Source organism: Orcinus orca, chromosome 15 (genome assembly GCF_937001465.1).
Source record: "Orcinus orca chromosome 15, mOrcOrc1.1, whole genome shotgun sequence".
Taxonomy (NCBI): Eukaryota; Metazoa; Chordata; class Mammalia; order Artiodactyla; family Delphinidae; genus Orcinus; species Orcinus orca.
This window is the reverse complement of record NC_064573.1, coordinates 71,054,810-71,076,066: the sequence shown is the minus strand read 5'-3', so window position 1 is coordinate 71,076,066 and position 21,257 is coordinate 71,054,810. Positions and strand designations below refer to the sequence as shown.

Here is a 21,257-nt window from a genome sequence, read left to right as displayed (position 1 = left end):
CAGCTGGTCACTCTAATTCTATCCCTGATGCTTAGCAGAGTCCAGCCCAAGGTAAGCACAATTCATCTTAAGTAGGAGACTTACAAATGTTTCCTAAATGGATGGAGAAAGTTCATTGTCAAGGAGTTAATAATCCAAAACCATCAGCCAGACTTCTAGAAGCCCCTGGCAGACCTGGTATATCCTGCCTCAAGCTCCAAGGACCATTACCAATCACGGTGTTTCTGCTCTCCAGCTAGGGCCCAGGTTCAAGAGTAGGGTCCAGGCCCACCCTCCTGTCTGCACAGAAATGGAGGTCAGGGTGGTAGGAAAATATCTGGAGCAGTGAGTCCACCAACCTAATTCTCCTGGATTGGAGGCCAGCCCACCCTGGGTCTGGCACTCAGCTGCCCCACCTCGGAGCTCCACGTCCTCATTCTTTTTCCTGGCCCAGCCCTGTTATCTGACCCTCCATCCAGGACAGCTGATCCCCCATCTTTTGGTAGCCTGAAAAGCTAGAAACTTGAAAATGCTTCTCAGGTTTTATTTTTCTCTTTCTTTCGTAGTTTCTTTTTTATTTTCTTCTGGGGCCATCAACCCCCCTGCCCCCCAGCCCCCATGCTTATCACAGTCTGAGAAAAAGGGGCTAACTGTGTCCTCTGGCCTGGTGGCCTCTGTGTTAAGACAAAAAGTTACTGGGTTGTTTTTGCACATGTAAATTTGGACCCCTGTGGCCTTATAGGACAGAGAGGGGCACACCCCACACCACATACGATTTTTTTGCGCTGAAAGTAGAAAAAAACTTGCTTAAACAGGATAGCAGAGATGTTCTCTGTGCATAAGCCAAAGCGGGGTGGTCCAGATGGAGTCCCCCCAGAGGTAATTATCTGTGGTGGGGGGGACATAGGGGGTCGGTCTTTCCATGGAACCCATGACCCACAGACAAAAGAAAACATAAAACAAAGATGTACAATTTGATGAATTATTGCACAGTGAACACACACCCATGTAACCACCTTCCAGGGCAAGAAACAGAACCTGGCCAGCGCCCCAGAGCCCCTTCTGTGCTCTTTTTTTTTGTGGTACGCGGGCCTCTCATTGTTGTGGCCTCTCCCGTTGCGGAGCACAGGCTCCGGACGTGCAGGCTCAGCGGCCATGGCTCACAGGCCCAGCCGCTCTGCAGCATGTGGGATCCTCCCGGACCAGAGCACGAACCCGTGTCCCCTGCATCAGCAGGCGGACTCTGAACCACTGAGCCACCAGGGAAGCCCTGTGCTCTTTTAAAATCACCCCCCTCCCTTCCTCACCCAAGATCACAACCATCCTATTTCTTCCCTGTTTTTCTTTATAATGTGTTCACCAAGCACGCATGCATTCCTAAACTCTGCTTCTGTTTTGAGCTTTCTGTAATTAATACTGTATAGTATATGCCCTTTTGTGTCTGGCTTCCTTTGCTAGGCATTACTTTTGCATGACCCATCCCTCTGTGGCATGCAGCTATAGCCTGCCCATTTTTACTGCTGTGTACTATTCCACGTTATGATGGAAGCTCATTTTACTTGTCTATTCTACCATAATGGACATTTGGGTAGTTTCTGGTTTCCCACACTTATGACTACAACATATATAAAAAGAACATATGTACTCATTTCTATTGAGTCTATATCTCAAAGTAGAATAGCAGATTAGAGGATGTATCATGCCATTTAAGAAAATACGGTCAAGCAGTTTTCCAAAGCAGGTGTACTAATTCACACTCCTATCAGCAGCATCTGAGGGTCCTAAGAGCTCTTTTTAAATTTCAGTTAATAACCACAGCTTTTTGCTGTATGTGTGTGGCAGGCTTGGAGTGTGAGCATAGGAACGGTGCTAAATGGCTTCCAGACCCCCCTCAAGTGGGCAGTCTGGCAGAGGTGACACAGGTTAGTTAAATCATCACACAGCACTGTAATCACAAACCCTGAAGGAAAGAGATGAATCTTGTAAAGTACACAGCAGGGGAGGTCTGACCTGGCCCAGGGGAGCCCCAGAGGAATTCTCAGAAATCATGCTTCACCCAAGACCCTAAGGAGGAGTTGCAATTAACCAGGTAAAGAGGGGTGGAGGCGGAGAGGGATGTATGCTGGGCGGATGGCACGGCATGTGCAAAGGCCCTGAGGTGGAAGGGAGCAATGTGAGTTTAAGGAGCTGAGAAAACAAAGGCCCAGAGAGATCAAGAAAGTCTCCTGAGGTGACACAGCAAGTTAATAGCAGAGTTGGGTCTAGATTCCACTACTAAGGGGTCCTTGGGGCCCACGGGTTAGTGTGAATGCAGCTGGCTGCCTTAGAAGGGTAGGGCCCCTCTCAAGAGGCAGGACTGCTGGATTCAGGCACACTGAAGTCCAAGTCTCAGCTCCACCGTGTCCTAGCTGTGTGACCTTGGGCAGATCCCTTCACCTCTCAGAGCCTCAGTTTCCTCATCTGTAAAAAAGGAGAGTGATGTAAAGCCACAAGCTTCAGAGCTGCTGTGAGTAAAAGAAGGGGACTATGCTTTGAAAGGGTCTGCCATAGAGAGGGTGCTAAGTACATACAAGGAGCATGAGCCTCTATCTCCCTTTCACCAGACTGCTGGGGCTGGAGTTTTACAGGAGGAGCTAAGGTTGGTGAGTACCTGCTATGTGCCCGACACCTTCTCAGGAGGCAGGAGCTATGATGACCTCCTCAGGTTGCAGATGAGAAAACCAAGGCTCAGAGAGGTGGAGTGATTTGCCCTCCGTCACACAGCAGGAAGTGGGATGGGAGAGCCAGGATCCAACCCTCCCTCACATGGAGGGATGGCAGCTGAATTACCTTCGCAGCCTCTGCAGAGGAAGTTTTATCCCAGGAAATCAATAGAGTGAAGCAGGAAATCAGAGAGAACCTTAATAATCTCAGGCAGCAAAATGAACTGCTTCTAAGCAGCCGTTCTCACTGAATCCGATCCACGGAGCCTATTACAAAGGGTGCAGCTCAGAATAAAAAGGTCTTCCAGTGGTCATCCAAGGGGATGCTGACGGCATGCAGCATACAAACTGATTCAAACCAATGGGCTGGTGTGTTTTCCAAGGGCATCCCCAACATGTGCTCACTGTGGTTCAGAAAGAACAGGCTCCGTGTCCCCCAGATGGGGGAGACCTGGCTCTACAGCAGAGGTCCAGCTGAGCCCACAGACATGCTTGTTTGGTCTGTGCTGTGTTTCAAAACTGCCTGAATTGGTGACCAACATTTACAACCACAGAGATTTTGTGTAATACCTTGGAGTCTTCTTGGAAAAAAATCCTTGAGAGATGTGGCCACCTGGGCTCTGTTCTTGTGGGGAGACGGTGGGCTGGGGTGGGAGTGGATGCTCCCAGTAGAGGGTCCACTTGGTTTCTGGTTCACCACTGACCCTCTGTTCTGTCTCGCTCCTAAGGGACCCACCTACCCCTGGAGGCATCTGGATTTGTGTCCACTCCCTGCATCCTTTGAGCCATCACGGCTTTTAGCCAGTGAAGTGATCCATGAGGTGTGGTTTGTTAGGGGATGATGGCTTTTGGCAACCAAAATTGGAAGGAAAGTGACAGGTCCAAGGTTCATAGGGGCCAATGGGATGTCCAGGTTGAGTCTTCTGGTCATGGGTGTCTCCCATAGCCCTGAACACTTGAAGAGCCCCTCCCTGGCCTATATTATCACCATGCTAATAATAACATCGTAGTAGTAGCAGGAGCAGGAGCAGGAGCCGTAGTAGTCGTAGTAATAACATTTACTGAGTACACTGCATGCCGGGGTCAGTGTGAAGTACCTGGCATGATCAATATCATTTAATCTTCACCTCACAACAACCCTCTGAGATGAGGACTGCCAATAGGTCATTTTAGTGTGACCAGCATTTACTTCCTCTTCTTAGGTTAACTGGGTCCTGATTTTCCTTTGGGGACCCATCCTACTCCCACTTTTGGTCTTTGTGGTTCAGGAAACCACAAAGGTTGATTCACACCCTCCCCACCAGGAGGATCCAAGGTGGTCCATATGACCCCCATCTGACTGAACAGCATAGTCCGTTTCTCTGATTCCAGGAGACCTACAAGGTCTCAATTCCAGGACTTGTGGGAACAGGGCTTGCAGCCGACACCATGTAATCATGGAGTTACTGGTAGGCATCTGTGCACAGATGAAGATAGCCAGAGCCAGCTGGAGAAGGAAGCCCACTACAGAGAAAAAGGAGAGTCAAGAGACTGGGAAGGACGGAGAGAGAGAGAGAAAAAGTGAGAGAATGCCCTGAGGCTCTGTCAGAGTCCTGGATCCTGCCAAACCTGAAGCTAGTTGCCAGTTACATGAACCAATACAGTCCCTTTTATGCCTGAGAATAAGAGTGTAATGATGTTTACACTGGATTTTCTGTCACTTACAACTAGAAGAATCCCACGAATATAAATACTATCATTATTTTCATTTTACATATGAGTAATTGGAAGCTAAGGAGATTGAAATAAATTATCCAAAGCCACACAGCTGTGAATTGGTAGCGCTTGGATGTGAGCAAGCTTTCCCCTAAACCTAAAGCTGTTAGGTCAGAAATCTTGGTTTCTTACAGGGCTGTCCCTCTGCCTCTAGGAGCCAAGAGTTGGGGATTTTAGAAACAGCCTGTGTTCAGAGCTACTGGTACACTGTGGTGTGTTGGGGGAGGCCAGGAAGGGCTGAGGAGAAGCTGCATCAAAATAAAATATACAAGTATTATATAAATCAGTTCAGATGCCATAAGGAGAAAACTCAAAGCTTTCTGTGGCATTTCCCCCATGCCATCTTTAATTCTATCTTATCAAAACACAGCTGGGACTTGCTTTTCAAAAGGAAAAAACTCCCTCAAATAAAAAAGAATTCTCTGATTAAAGTTAAAATAGCCCACGGGCCATCAGGTGACAATGGAAGGAAGACAAAGGCATTCCAGCAACTTAAAGCAGATTAAAAAACTAATTTGTTGACTCTTTTTGCCAAAGCTCACCTCTCCCCTGGAAAGCTGTGTATTTTGCGTAATGAAGCTAAAATCCTGAAATCACTGCTGTCCACCCAGCTCCTTCTTTGTGGGGATTTCAACGGGCTCCCACCTCACGTGGGGGTGTGGTTTCTTCTTATTGTTCTGGTCAGGGTTTAATAGACTCATTTCACTCACTGTACTTCAAACCTTTACAAGGCTCCCCACTGCTGGAAGGATAAAGAGCAAAACACTTATGGGGCTGGCAAGGCCCTGAGAACTGTCTGCTTGACAGTGTACCAGCTCTTCTACAATCTAGAAGCCTTTGGTTCATGCCACTTTCCTCACCTCAGGACCTTTGCACACGCTGGTTCTGCTATCTTCCCAACCTTTTCACCTGATGGATCCTATTCATCCTTCAGAGCCCAGCACATTTTTCTCTCTCGAGGAAGTCTTCCTTTCAAAGGCCCTAATTTGTGCACCCCCAGTGTCAGAGACCTTCCTTCCTGGCAGTTACTTCAAGGAATTATATGCAGGTTAGTATCTTGTTTTTCTCTCCACCATCTCCACAGGGTCTGGCACACAGTAGGTGCTCAATAGAAATTTGTCCAATAGATCAATGGGTAAACCCTGGTGAAAGGGAGTGCATGGTACCAGCGTATCATGGGCTCATCGACACTGGGGGTCTTCCCTTTGCTGCATCCAAAGCCCCATCCCATATTCTCCCAGGTTGTTTCAAAATCTGCTTGCACACCCACCTTTGGGTGTGCATGGTGCTTCGGGGCTGAGACCATACTGTACGGAGAAAGGAACACAGGCTCTAGGGTCAGACCCGGGTTCAAATCCCAGCCTCTCTAGACTTTTAACTTATTTATTTATTTTTATTCTGGTAAAATATACGTAAAATAAAAATTTCTACATTAACCATTTTTAAGCATACAGTTTAGTGGCACTAATTACATTCACATTGTTGTACAACCGTCACCACCGTCCATCTCCAGAACGTTGTCATCTTCCCAAATGGAAACTCTACCCCATTAAACACGAACTCCCCATTTCCCCCTCCCCCAACCCCTGGCGACGACCATTCTACTTCCTGTCTCTATGAATTTGACTACTTTAAGAATGTTGTATAGAGAGGGCAGACAGCAGAAGCAACAAGAACTACAATCCTGCAGGCTGTGGAATGAAAACCACATTCACAGAAAGATACACAAAATGAAAAGGCAGAGGGCTATGTACCAGATGAAGGAAAAGATAAAACCCCAGAAAATCAATTAAATGAAGTGGAGATAGGCAACCTTCCAGGAAAAGAATTCAGAATAACGATACTGAAGATGATCGAGGACCTCGAAAAAAGAATGGAGGCGAAGACTGAGAAGATGCAAGAAATGTTTAACAAAGACCTAGAAGAATTAAAGAACAAACACCTAGGAGAACTATAGAACAAACAAACAGAGATGAACAATACAATAATTGAAATGAAAAATAAACTAGAAGGAATCAATAGCAGAATAACTGAGGCAGAAGAACGGATAAGTGACCTGGAAGACAGAATGGTGGAATTTACTGCCACGGAACAGAATAAAGAAAAAAGGATGAAAAGAAATGAAGACAGCCTAAGAGGTCTCTGGGACAACATTAAACACACCACCATTCTCATTATAGGGGTCCCAGAAGGAGAAGAGAGAGAGAAAGGACCTGAGAAAATATTTGAAGACATTATAGTTGAAAACTTCCCTAATATGGGAAAGGAAACAGCCACTCAAGTCCAGGAAGTGCAGAGAGTCTCCCACAGGATAAACCCAAGGAGATATACGTTGAGATACATAGTAATCAAATTGACAAAAATTAAAGAAAAGAAAAATTATTAAAAGCAACAAGGGAAAAATGACAAACAACATACACGGGAACTCCCATAATATGAATAGCTGATTTCTCAGCAGAAACTCTACAAGCCAGAAGGGAGTGGCATGATATATTTAGAGTGATGAAAGGGAAGAACCTACAACCAACATTACTCTACCTGGCAAGGATCTCGTTCAGATTCGACAGAGAAATCAAAAGCTTTACAGACAAGCAAAAGCTAAGAGAATTTAGCACCACCAAACCAGCTCTACAACAAACGTTAAAGGAACTTCTCTAAGTGGGAAACATAAGAGAAGAAAAAGACCTACAAAAACAAACCCAAAACAATTAAGAAAATGGTAATAGGAACATACATATCAATAATTACCTTGAATGTGAACAGATTAAATGCTCCAACCAAAAGACACAGGCTTTCTGAATGGATAAAAAAACAAGACCCATATATATGCTGTCTATAAGAGACCCACTTCAGACCTAGGGACACATACAGACTGAAAGTGAGGGGATGGAAAAAGATATTCCACACAAATGGAAATCAAAAGAAAGCTGGAGTAGCAATACTCATATCAGATAAAACAGACTTTAAAATAAAGAATGCTACAAGAGACAAGGAAGGACACTACCTAATGATCCAGGGATCAATCCAAGAGGAAGATATAACAATTTCAAATATATATGCACCCAACACAGGAGCACCTCAATACATAAGGCAAATGCTAACAGCATAAAAGAAGAAATCTACATTAACACAATAATAGTGGGGGGCTTTAACACCTCACTTACACCAATGGACAGATCATCCAGACAGAAAATTAATAAGGAACACAAGCTTTAAATGACGCAATAGACCAGATAGATTTAATTGATATTTATAGGACATTCCATCCAAAAACAGCAGATTACACTTTCTTCTCAAGTGCACACGAACATTCTCCAGGATAGATTAGATCACATCTTGGGTCACAAATCAAGCCTCAGTAAATTTAAGAAAATTGAAATCATATCAAGCATCTTTTCCAACCACAGCACTATGAGATTAGAAATAAATTACAGGGAAAAAAATGTAAAAACACAACCGCATGGAGGCTAAACACTACGTTACTAAATAACCAAGAGATCACTGAAGAAATCAAAGAGGAAATCAAAAAATACCTATGGACAAATGACAATGAAAACACGATGATCCAAAACCTATGGGATGCAGCAAAAGCAGTTCTAAGAGGGAAGTTTATAGCAATACAACCCTACCTCAAGAAACAAGAAAAATCGCAAATAAACAATCTAACCTTACACCTAAAGGAACTAGAGAAAGAAGAACAAACAAAACCCAAAGTTAGCAGAAGGAAAGAAATCATAAAGATCAGAGCAGAAACAAATGAAATAGAAACAAAGAAAACAATAGCAAAGATCAATAAAACTAAAAGCTGGTTCTTTGAGAAGATAAACAAAATTGATAAAGCTTTAGCCAGACTCATCAAGAAAAAGAGGGAGATCAATAAAATTAGAAATGAAAAAGGAGAAGTTACAACAGATACCGCAGAAATACAAAGCATGCTGAGAGACTACTACAAGCAAACCCATGCCAATAAAATGGACAACCAGGAAGAAATGGACAAATTCTTAGAAAAGCACAACCTTCCAAGACTGAACCAGGAAGAAATAGAAAATATGAACAGACCAATCACAAGTAATGAAATTGAAACTGTGATTAAACATCTTCTAACAGACGAAAGTCCAGGACCAGAGGGCTTCACAGGTGAATTCTATCAAACATTTAGAGAAGAGCTAACACCCATCCTTCTCAGACTCTTCCAAAAAATTGCAGAGGATGGAATACTCCCAAACTCATTCTGAGTCCAACATCACCCTGATACCAAAACCAGACAAAGGTACTACAAAAAAAGAAAATTACAGACCAATATCACTGATTAATATAGATGCAAAAATCCTCAACAAAATACTAGCAAACAGAATCCAACAACATATTAAAAGGATCAAGTGGGATTTATCCCAGTGATGCAAGGATTCTTCAATATACGCAAATCAATCAGTGTGACACACCATATTAACAAATTGAAGGAGAAAAATTATATGGTCATCTCAATAGATGCAGAAAAAGCTTTTGACAAAATTCAACACCCATTTATGATAAAAACTCTCCAGAAAGTGGGCATAGAGGGAACCTACCTCAACATAATAAAGGCCATATACGACAAGTCCACAGCAAACATCATTCTCAATGGAAGTATTTCCTCTAAGATCAGGAACAAGACAAGCCTGTCCACTCTTACCACTATTATTCAACATAGTTTTGGAAGTCCTAGCCATGGCAATCAGAGAAGGAAAAGAAATAAAAGGAATACAAATTGGAAAAGAAGAAGTAAAACTATCACTGTTTGCAGATGACATGATACCACACATAGAGAATCCTAAAGATGCTACCAGAAAACTACTAGAGCTAATCAATGAATTTGGTAAATTGCAGGATACAAAATTAATGCACAGAAATCTGTTGCATTCCTATACACTAATGACAAAAGATCAGAAGGAGAAATTAAGGAAACAATCTCATTCACCATTGCAACAAAAAGAATAAAATACCTAGGAATAAACCTACCTAAGGAGGTAAAAGACCTGCACTCAGAAAACTATAAGACACTGATGAAAGAAATCAAAGATGACACAAACAGATGGAGAGATATACCATGTTCTTGGATTGAAAGAATCAACATTTTGAAAATTACTATATACTCAAAGCAATCTACAGATTCAATGCAATCCCTATCAAATTACCAATGGCATTTTTTACAGAACTACAACAAAAAATCTTAAAATTTGTATAGAGACACAAAAGACCCCAAATAGCCAAAGCAATCTTGAGGGAAAAAAACGGAGCTGGAGGAATCAGACTCCTTGACTTCAGACTATACTACAAAGCTACAGTAATCAAGACAGTATGGTAGTGGCACAGAAATAGAAACATAGATCAATGGAACAGGATAGAAAGCCCAGAGATAAACCCACGCACCTGTGGTCAACTAATCTATGACAAAGGAGGCAAGGATATACAATGTAGAAAAGACAGTCTCTTCAATAAGTGGTGATGGGAAAACTGGACAGCTACATGTAAAAGAATGAAATTAGAACCCTCCCTACCTCCATACACAAAAACAAACTCCAAATGGATTAAAGACCTAAATGTAACCCCAGACAGTATAAAGCTCTTAGAGCAAAATATAGGAAGAACACTCTTTGACATAAATCACAGCAAGATCTTTTTTGACCCACCTCCTAGAGTAATGGAAATAAAAACAAAAATAAACAAATGGGACCTAATGAAACTTAAAAGCTTTTGCACAGCAAAGGAAACTATAAACAGACGAAAAGACAACCGTCAGAATGGGAGAAAATATTTGCAAACGAATCTATGGACAAAGGATTAATCTACAAAATATATAAACAGCCCATGCAGCTTGATATTAAATAAACAAACAACCCAATCCAAAAATGGGCAGAAGACGTAAATAGACATTTCTCCAAAGAAGACATACAGATGGCCAAGAGGCAGATGAAAAGCTGGTCAACATCACTAATTATTAGAGAAATGCAAATCAAAACTACAATGAGGGGGCTTCCCTGGTGGCGCAGTGGTTGAGAGTCCACCTGCCGATGCAGGGGATACGGGTTCGTGCCCCGGTCCGGGAAGATCCCACATGGCACGGAGCAGCTAGGCCTGTGAGCCATGGCCGCTGAGCCTGCGCGTCCAGAGCCTGTGCTCTGCAATGGGAGAGGCCACAACAGTGAGAGGCCCGCGTACCCCCCCCCCAAAAAAAAACTACAATGAGGTATCACCTCACACTGGTTAGAATGGGCATCATCAGAAAATCTACAAACAACAAATGCTGGAGAGGGTGTGGAGAAAAGGGAACCCTCTTGCACTGTTAGTGGGAATGTAAACTGATACAGCAACTATGGAGAACAGTACGGAGGTTCCTTAAAAAACTAAAAATAGAATTACCATATGATCCAGCAATCCCACTACTGGGCATATACCCAGAGAAAACCACAATTCAAAAAGGCACACGCACCCCAATGTTCATTGCCGCACTATTTACAATAGCCAGGTCATGGAAGCAACCTAAATGCTCATTGACAGATGAATGGATAAAGAAGATGTGGTAGATATATACAATGGAATATTACTCAGCCATAAAAAGGAACAAAACTGGGTCATTTGTAGAGACGTGGATGGACCTAGAGGCTGTCATACAGAGTGAAGCAAGTCAGAAAGAGCAAAACAAATATCGTATATTAATGCATATATGTGGAATCTAGAAAAATGGTACAGATGAACTGGTTTGCAAGGCAGAAATAGAGACAGACATAGAGAACAAACATATGGACAGCAAGGGAGGAAAGTGGGATGGGTGGTGGGATGAACTGGGAGATTGGGATTGACATATATACACTAATATGTATAAAATAGATAACTAATAAGAACCTGCTGTATAAAAAATTAAAAAAAAAGAATGTTGTACACGTGGAATGATACAGTATTTGTCCTTTTGTGTCTGGTGTTTCACTTAGCATAATATCCTTAAGGTTCATCCTTGTTGTAGTGTGTTAGAATTTTGTTCCTTTTTAAGGCTGAATAATATTCCACTTGTGGATGGACCACATTTTGTTTATCCCATGCCGATGACACTTGGGTTGCTTACACTTTTCCACCATTGTGAATAACGGTGCTATGAACATAGCTATATTACCTGAGAAAGGGATAATAGAGCATCTTCCTCGGAGGGATGTTATAAAGATCAATGAGTGGGACTTCTCTGGTAGTGCAGTGGTTAAGAATCCACCTGCCAATGCAGGAGACATGGGTTCGATCCCTGGTCCGGGAAGATCCCACATGCCGTGGAGCAACAAAGCCTGTGCGCAACTACTGAGCCTGCGCTCTAGAGCCCACTAGCCGCGACTACTGAGGCCACATGCCACAGCTACTGAAGCCTGTGCACCTAGAGCCCATGCTCCGCAACAAGAGAAGCCACCGCAATGAGAAGCCTGCACACCACAATGAAGAGTAGCCCCCTCGCCGCAACTAGAGGAAGCGCGCGCGCAGCAATGAAGACCCAACGCAGCCAAAAATAAATGTATATTAAAAAAAAAAAAGATCAATGAATGGAAACACAAAAAGGGCAGAGCACACGTCCCAGCACGTAAAAGCACCTGTATCAGTCAGGGACCATCAGGTAATAACAGACGGCTCACCCCAACGGTGTGACCAAGGACAGTTATGATGGGAGGGCAGAGTGTGGGGAAGCCACTAGGGGTGGGTAGTGCATCCCCTGGGGCCTGGCAACAGAGAGGGGCCGTGACCACTCCCAGACCAGAAGGGGCAGGGGAGGGAGTTTCCTGAATGCAGAGGACCGCAACAGGGGCTATCAGAAGACACCACCGCCATCACCTGTTGTGCTTTCCTCACTGCACTCATCACTATTTAAATTGAAGCTATTCAGTTATTTATTTATGCATTTTTGTTCTAACTCCCATTCCTGGAATCACCCCTAGGACAGCAGGGCCTCTCTTTGCTCAACACTTTATCCCCAGGGCCTAGACAGACCTTGGTACATGGTAGGTGCCCAGTAAATATTCATGCCTGGTGCATCTAAGCACTCAGTAAATATGTGTTGAATCAACGAATGTGGAATAATTCATTCACTTTTTTCACTGTGGTAGCCAAATAGCTACCCTCCAAAGATATCCATGTCCTAATTCCTGGAACCTAGGACAATGTTACCCAGCATGGTAAACGGGACTTTGCAGATGTGAGTAAGTTAAAGATCTTGAGATGGGGAGATTATCTTGGATTATCCAAGGGGCCCAATGTCATCATGTGTCCTTATTACAGGGAGGCAGGGGATTCAGAAGTCAGAGATGGAAATATGACAATGGAAGCAGAGGTCAGAGTGATGTTGGGCTATGAGCCAAGGAATGTGGGCAGCCTCCAGATGCTGGAAAAGGCATGGAAGTGGATTCTCCCCTAGAGAGTCCAGAAAAAACAGAGTCCTGCTGACTCATTTTAGATTTCTGATCTCTAGAACTGTAAGAGAATAAGTTTGTATTGTTTTACATCTCTGTGCTTGTGGTCATTTGTTACAGCAGCAACAGGAAACTAATATGCTCACATGTCAAAGTAGCATGGGATCTAAGGGGCTGTGGACCTGTCATGGGTTGGGATGTAGAAGGCTCAGGTTCTAACCTCAGGTCTGCCACCAACCCTCTGCAACCTCGGGCAAATCCCACTTTTACAGTGTCCAGGGGGGTGGGTGAGAGGGCAGATGGGCTGAATTTACTTAGTAAATACTCATAGCAACCCTAGAAGAAGGCACTATTATTATCATTCCCATATTACAGATGAGCAAACTAAGGCACATGCCTTCCTTATTTTATTTCCTAAGGTGGTAAACTAAGGCTGTGTCAACACTGTTGACATGTGTTCATTCTGGGGCCAGGCTGAGGAGGCAGCAGCTACCCCAGGGGAGCCCTTCTCCCAGCCATTGCAGAAACATGCAAGGCCCCTGAGGCCTAAGCTTGGAATGGACACGCTGTCACTTCCACCAGTGACCAAAGGTAGACACATGGCCAAACCCAAAGTGAAGGATCAGGAGCATAAACCCTGCCTGCCCCTTGAGTGGGAAGAACAGCAACGCTGCATGGCTGAGGGCGTGGATACAGGGAAGAGGGAGGAACTGGGGCCAGTGATGTATTTACCCCAATAACCAAACACTAGGCAAACCTCGGAAAGGGTTCCCACACTGTACTGCCGCGCTCTCCTCACCAGCTTCTGCAGCCCCTGCCTCATCAGCTCCTGGTCAAAATCTGGAAGACCCTGAGCAGTAACATTTGCAGTCTGTGGGGACCCCATCCCCATCTTCCCAACATCTGGACCTGCTCCGGGGAGCCGTTCATCTCTGGCAATTTCTTTCCTCACTTGATTTGTTTATTTAAGGAAAACAAGTTGCTCCTAATTAGAAACTGCTGTCGAAATGTTTGGTGCAGCCTAGGCTGCCTATGTTCAGACCTTCTGCCTAAAATTATACCTGTGCTCTGAACATCTGTGAGTCTGTTCAGCGACTGGCCTAAGTGCAGGCTTCTGGTGAGGGAGACGTGGGCTATTGTGGGGGCCAAAGGAGCCAGAGGCAGAGGAAGGCACGGGCTTCAGAGCAAAGGCACTCGGGAAAATGAACATCCGACATCCCAACGCTCTGCTCAGACCTGGCACCACCGATCGCTGAATCAACACTCGGAAGGTACACGCATGAGCACAGTTCAGAGGTGCAGAGCAGACAGAAGAGGAGCTTTAAAGGTTCGGAGATGTGTTCTGTTTGGACGCTCTTGGCTGTGTTTACAGCTCCGCCACCCCACACCTTTATAGCCCTGCGGACACTCAGACACACCTGCAGAGATGCACACGCTCAGAAACGCACACGTACACATGAGACACGCACAAAAGTTACACTGCCCCACGGACAGGCAAACACACGCAGAAACACACATCATACACCCAGGGACTCATAAGAAGATGCAATGCAACACCCCAGGTACACACATTCAGAAACTTCTGCACGGAGACATGCACAAAAGTCACACTGCAACATCCAGGAAGACACGTTCAGAGACACTCACGTGCACACCGAGACACACTCAAATGGACACGGGAACGAACTCACCCAGAGAAACACATGCATATACACAGAGATACAACCAAGCACGCAACGCTTCACATAGGTACACACACTCAGAAACACGTGTGTACACGCAAAGATACACAAGTTAACACTGCAAGACACACAGGTACACACCCACAGGAACACACACATACGCAGACACAATCAAATGTACCCTCTACCGCTCAGATGCACATGCTCAGAAACTCACACGTACACATAGAGACACTCACAGGGGCTGCACCATGGCAAACAGTCACACACACATACACAGAGAGAAGTGTGCAGTGCTATGCACATATATGCATTCAGAGACACAAAGGTACATTGAAAAGCATGTAGATAGATACGCGCGTAAGTTTACACTTACATCATTGAACACACATGTGTACATGCACACACATGCAGGCGCTCACAGATGCCCACACAGATGTGCAGACAGCACATACAGCTACCAAAGCATGCGCCCAGGCCAACCCGCACTGCTCCTCAAACACAGGGCTCAGCACACAGACCCTCACAACACACAGCTGCATCTGTGCAGCTAATCACATACATACAACTGCTTAACGCTCACAAGTGCATACGCGTACCCACACTCACACTGACTCACATAGGCACGCGCACACGCACACACACACACACCCATAAATCCATGGACATGCAATCTCATGAGTACACTCTCATATTGACAATAGTCTCACATGTGCCCACACACACTTAAGGCTTTTATGTAAGTCATACTCACATGCGCACATGTACACATACCTACATGAGAATGCATACATATGCACACGTTCACACACATGTGTCTACACAGACACACACATCCTACTCGGCCAGGAAAGCAAAGTGTTCATTTTCTGCATCCTGAAAGGCGAGCCCGCAGATCGAGCTAACACATGGTGGAGTTCCTCCTGCCCCAGTCCTGACTGCATGCCTGTTAACTCACTCCGTGTTGGCCAAGATGAGGTCTGCCTTCCCCGTCGAGGTTTTAGCATGGTCCCAGAGAAACCCTAGTCTGGGGAGGGCAGACATACTGAACTTCTCTGTCCTGGGTCCCTACGCAGCTGCAAAGTTGAAGCCGCGGGGACAGCTTACCTCTATCTCCTGTTGTTCTGGCAATGCAACAGCTGGATGCATCCAGTCCTCTCAGACCGCCTGGGGCTCCCCACTAGGAGCTGCTGGTCCAGAAGCGCTTTTATGAGGAAGCAGTGAGGGGGCGGGGACTGCAGGTGTCAGGTGATTGGAGAGAAAAGGACCCTGCTCCTCAGTCAAGGATCACCTGGTGCTCAGATAGGACAGGCCAGCCTCCCCGGGGATAACAGCACCCAGACGCCCGCGCACAAGACCCCAAAGCAGACAGCCTTGCTGCTGCATCTGAGTAGCTCACTAGATGCACTAAGCACTTTGCATGCACCATCTCAGTTTGTCCTCCCAACACCCTTCTGAAGTAGGAACTATGAACTCCTCATTTTACAATGGAGGGACCGAGGTTTGGAGGGTTAAGTGACTGGTCACACTCAGATGGATCTGAGTCCTAGATCTCTTAAACACTAAATTACATTGCCTCCTGGGATTCTGAAAATTGCATCTGTGACAATCACTCAGGGCCACAAGAGTGTCTGAACGGGGACTTCTGAGGATACGTGAAATCTCTTCATTTTACAGAAGCAGTAATGGGCCCAGAGAGGTCTAGTGATTTGCCCAAAGTCACATAGCAAATTGAGGGCAGACTTGAAGTTCAACCTCCTGACCCAAAGATGGGGTTTCCCCAGAACATCAAGTACTGGCCTCTGACACCCTGGAGGAATCCATGGGTCCCAGCAGCCTAGAGAAGCAGCTCCTAGCCTGGCCCCAGGTCAGAATGCCAAGCAAGGGCAGGAGGTCTTCAGACTCCCACCTCATGCCTCAAGTACTGTCCAGGAACCACACAGCAATGCTATTCCCTAGAGGCAAACGCCAAGAGTGACCACAGGGCCAGGGAAATACATCTAGCTGTCAGGTCATGGCCAGAAGCACCTCCACTGCCTGCCTCACTGACCAACTAGTCCATCGATATGACCCCAGCCCTAGGCTGGAACCCTAGGGAGGAAGCATGATGCCATCTAGGGGGCTGTGACCACAGGGGTGGCTCCAAAATGATCCTTGGAGACCAGGTGGCCTCTTTGGAGCATGTTTTTCATTAGAAGGAAGGATAATCTGGCCAAACTCATGAGCTATGTGCTGGGCTCAGCAGAGCCTCAAGGGGCCTGGATTGGGTGGGGGGTACCCACACCCTCAGAGCTGGGGATGCGAGTGCCAGGAGCCTCCACCCAAAATGTCAATTCCAACCTCTTTTCTGTAAAAGTCTGTACCTCCCCCAGGCTCCAGTCTGAATGGTCTCATTGAGCAGCTCAGGAAACTTCCCCCAAATCTTTTGCTCATCTAAGGAGCTGCAAGGAACGGGAGGTGATTCCCTACCACTCCTAGTATCTCTGCCAAGGAGGTGATTCTGCTCCTGTGATGACGCTTGGGGCTGCTGGAAGGGCTTGGATAGGGGCGATCTGGCTGAACGGGCCCCCGCCCCCAGTTCTTTCTCCTCCTCCTTACACACACACACACACACACACACACACACACACACACACACACGCCAGAATGGACGTAAGCAAGACTGCAAAGGACTCTACACAGAGCCCATCACCCAGGCAGCCCTGGCTGCTGGCTCCAAATGACAGGGAATCTCATTCATCAGAGTATCACCCCCGACAAGCACCTTGTAAAGTCAACTTGAAAACACGTCCAGCTCCTTCTCCCTCAGAACTCTGAACTGGCCAAGAAGGCGGTGATTCATGAACCAAATGAAAGGGGCCCACTGCCTTCCCCCTGGCCCAGCTCATCCTGAGAAGCCCTGGACGTGCCTGCCTTGGGGACCCAGTGAGATGCCTGGAGGAAGGACGCCTGGATGAGCCGGAACGTCCAACCCTCTGCCAGAGGAGAGAAAGTTTGTCATCTACCCAGAGCTGGGCTGTCACCACTCAGGGTTCTTTACTCACCTGGCTCTGGGCACTGAACCCCAGCCTCCAGGAAGTGGCTGGAACAGGCAGCCCAGATGGGGGACAGGAATCCTTTCACAGCAGCTCTGCACCCCCTCCATTATGGTGCCCTCCTAACAGGTCCAGGCCCCTCAGCCCTTACCTGAGGGTCTCAGCCACTTGCAAACTCTGCCAGCGGAGCCCAGCAGGCGCCTGGGGTCTCTCTCTCTGTGACTCCCGCGTCCCGCTTCGTGCGCCCGCTCTGGGGGCACCTTCCCAGCTGCCAGCTGCTGCAGTGGCATCAAGGAAAGCAGAGACTGGATTTTCTTTCTCGCCACCAAGGCGCTTCCTGGCGGGCCCGGGGGTCTATTTCTCCGGGTGTGGTGCAAGGGACATCCTCCGCGCCTCCAGCGGGAAAGTGGAAGAGTGTACGTCCTGGGTTGCAGCGGCGACAGCGGTGGCCTGGGACGAGGAGGCGGTTGGCGACGCCAGCTGGAGAGCCGGGGAGGCGGGCGGAGGCGAGAGGAAGTGAAAACCGGGCTCCTGCGAGCCTGGCGCTCGGGCGGGCTGGCGGGCGGCACTGCGGGTGCCCCGCGCCAAGGCGAGGCCCCGCGCAGGCACCCGCCCGGGGATGCCCGGGCCCGCTGTGCGCCGAGCAAGGGCTGCGGCTGGGCGCGGGGCTCCCGCCGCCTCGCTTCTCTCTCTCGCTGCCTCCCTCGCTGCCTCGCTCGCTCCCCCGCTCGCTCCCCCGGACTTCACGTCTGGAGCCCGAGCTCCCCGCGCCGCCGCCGCCGCCGCCGCCAGCAGCGCGCCTCAGCCCGGCGCGCTCCTCCGCGCGGAGCCACAGCACTGCCTACCGCTTAACTCCTTGCGTGCCACCTGGCCCTCCCGCAGCCTCCCGGGGAGCTGGGCAGACCCGGTGCCAGGCCTGTTGCGGAGCTGGGGCAAGGGCCTCAGCCTCCGAGCCTCAGTATCCTCGTCTGTAAAATGGGCTCTAGAGACCCACGTCATAGGGTTGTCTGGAGAATTAACTGAGACGATTGTGGGAAGTGCCAAGCTGCCTGGCATTGAGTAAGCACTCGATAAACGGCAGAGTATTTGTTATTGTTGCTGCTGGTTTTGTTCAAGAGGCTTAACACGGTGCCTCACAATGGTAAACCCCCAATAAATGGCACTCTGGGTTTTTTTTTGGGGGGTGGTGGTGTTAGTTTGTTGTTTTACAAACTACACAGGCAGTAAGTTTAAGCTGTGTGACCTCTGGCTGATCACTTAGGCTCTCTGAGCCTGTTTCAGAAGATTCCTTCCGAGTTCTGTGATGTTGGACAGGTCCCCCCTCTGAACCTCTGTATCTTCCTCTGTAGAGTGGGATGGTAGATAATGCCGGCCTTCAAAGGATCTCCAGTGAAACTCTGGGAAAGGAGCCCATCTCATGGAAGAGCGACCACTGAGTGAGAGCCTCCTAAATGCCAGACACCTGGCTATGTATTTTCAAACACATCTCCTTAAGTCATCAAAACAACCCTAGGAGGCAGCTAGTTCCATTTTCATCTTTCAGATGAGAGAACTGGGGCTCAGAGAGGTTCAGAGACCCACCTGGCTTAGCACAGCTAGAAAGTAGCAGAGCTGGGATTTGTACCCTGGACTTTCTGACTCCAAAACCATTATCTGTTAAGCTTGGGACTCAAGGAGAGGCTTTAAAGTGGCCCTCTGCAGACTACTCCTCATTGAGACTAGCAAGAAGAATTCATATCTGCATTTCTTTTATCAGAGCGATTGTTTTCCCAATTATAAAATTAATTATTGTTTAATGCAGATAATTCAGAAAACACTAAAAATATGAAGAAAAGCAAATCAACCTCACTCCCATCACCCAGAGATAATGATTATTAACATCTGGATGTAGTTCCTTCCAGTCTTTCTTCTATACCTACGTGTAAAAGTGGTTGGCACAAAGAGAATCATCCACTCTGTATCAGGAGATGGAGAGGGCTTGGCAAATGCAACTCATAAATCCTTTGCTAAGGCTGAGCTCCCAGTTTTACGTGAGAAAAAGACACGTAAATGCTCACTCAATGGCGGCCATTGCTTTTTATCAGAAAGAAGTGATCTGAATAATACTAATATCGATTGCCAAGAATTGCTGAGTCCTTGCTAAGCAACAGGCACAATTACTGTTAATTCTTTACAAACATCTTAGGTGGTAAATATTGGAATTGGTTCATTGAAAGATGAAGTCACAGAAAACTGAGGCCCAGAAGGGTGAAGTCATTTGTCCAAAGGCACACAGCAAGTTCATGGCAGAGCTTGAATTAGAACCCCAGCTTTTCTGCCCACCCCACCACTGGGTGCCAGCAATATTCCAAATGGCAGACCCTCTGCACCTTTCCCATGCCCTCCTCTTCCCACCACAACTCACAACCCTCTTGCTCTATCCTGGAGACACACCTCCTCTGGGGAAATGTCCGGGGACTGGCACCTGGTCAAGGAGCCCACTGTAGGATAGTAGGGGGTCTGAGAAGGGTGTGATTAACCTCCAGCCACTCCCAGTCCACCTCTGCCAAAGCCCACTTCTTCCTGTGCCTCCCTAATCTCCCTTAGGAATGGGAATTGGGCTCCTCACAAAGTGGAAAGAGCCGCAGGCTTGAAATCCAGCAGGTGAGGCTCAAGTGCTAGGCAAGTGTCCTTGGGTTGGTCACTCACCCCTTGGAGTCTCTGCTTCATCACCCATGAAAGGACTAATAATGTCTTTCCTGCCTGCTTCTTAGGGTTCTGGGAAAATAATAGATTGGAAAGCACCTTGAGAGTGGCAAAATCATAAATATATAATGGCGATGTTATAATCATTACTGTCATCATCATATGAGCATATAAGAACAGAGTGCCATGGCACTGTGAAGTGCTGAGGAGTGGGAGCGCTGGAGACAAGTTTGTTCTTCCCCATATGGATGACCCGTCACAATGTACTGAAAGAAATGTCTTTCCCCCACTGATCTGTGGGTCCACCTTTGTTGGATATAGCATATATCCCCATGCGCATGTAGACTGGTTCAGGGCTCTCTATTTGGTTCCATTGGTCGATGTGGTTATCTTTACGTTAATATCGCATGGTCTCAATTACTATAGCTTTATAATAGTCTTGACATCAATAAAACATGTTCTTTCATCATTCTCTCTGCAAGATTATCTTGGATAGTCTTGGCCTTTTGAATTTGCCTATTAATTTTAGAAGCAGTTTATCAGGTCCCTCATACAACAACAACAAATTCCTGTTGGGTTTGGATTGGGATGACATTGAGTCTACATATCACTTTGAAGAGATTTGCCATCATTACAGTACTGAGTTTTCCAATCCCCCTACCTCACACCATATACAGAAATAAATCCCAATTGCACTGTAGATCTAAATATGAAAGGCAAAACAACGAAGTTTCCAGAAGCCTATAGCAGAGGCAGTCTTTATAACCTTGAGGGTAGGAAAAGACTTAAACAAGGGAAAAAGAGCCATTCATAAAGGAAAACACTGATATATTTCATATATTAAAATCATAAGAGCTTCTCTTCACTAAAAGACACCATTTAAGAGAGTGAAAACTCAAGGCATAGAGTGGGAGCAGACATTTCCAACACCCAGAACTATGGGCTCCTATTCAGAACTTATAAAAAAACTTTCCACAAATCAATAAGTAAAAGACAGAA

At 46.5% G+C, this 21,257-nt stretch overlaps 1 protein-coding gene across 3 annotated transcripts in view; it reads right to left on the bottom strand.

The window, feature by feature from the left end:
- WSCD2 (WSC domain containing 2) overlaps positions 1-18,113 on the bottom strand; it is a 98,723-nt gene extending 80,610 nt beyond the window's left edge. Inside the window, exon 1 of one of the 3 annotated variants that reach the window (XM_049698572.1) lies at positions 17,725-18,113. The gene's annotated coding sequence lies outside the window, so the exon portion shown is untranslated. Of the gene's footprint in view, positions 1-15,645; positions 15,762-17,724 lie in introns of those variants that run through there. The other 2 variants (XM_004281364.3, XM_049698571.1) reach the window with 2 other exon arrangements.
- Between the last annotated feature and the right edge of the window lie 3,144 nt (positions 18,114-21,257).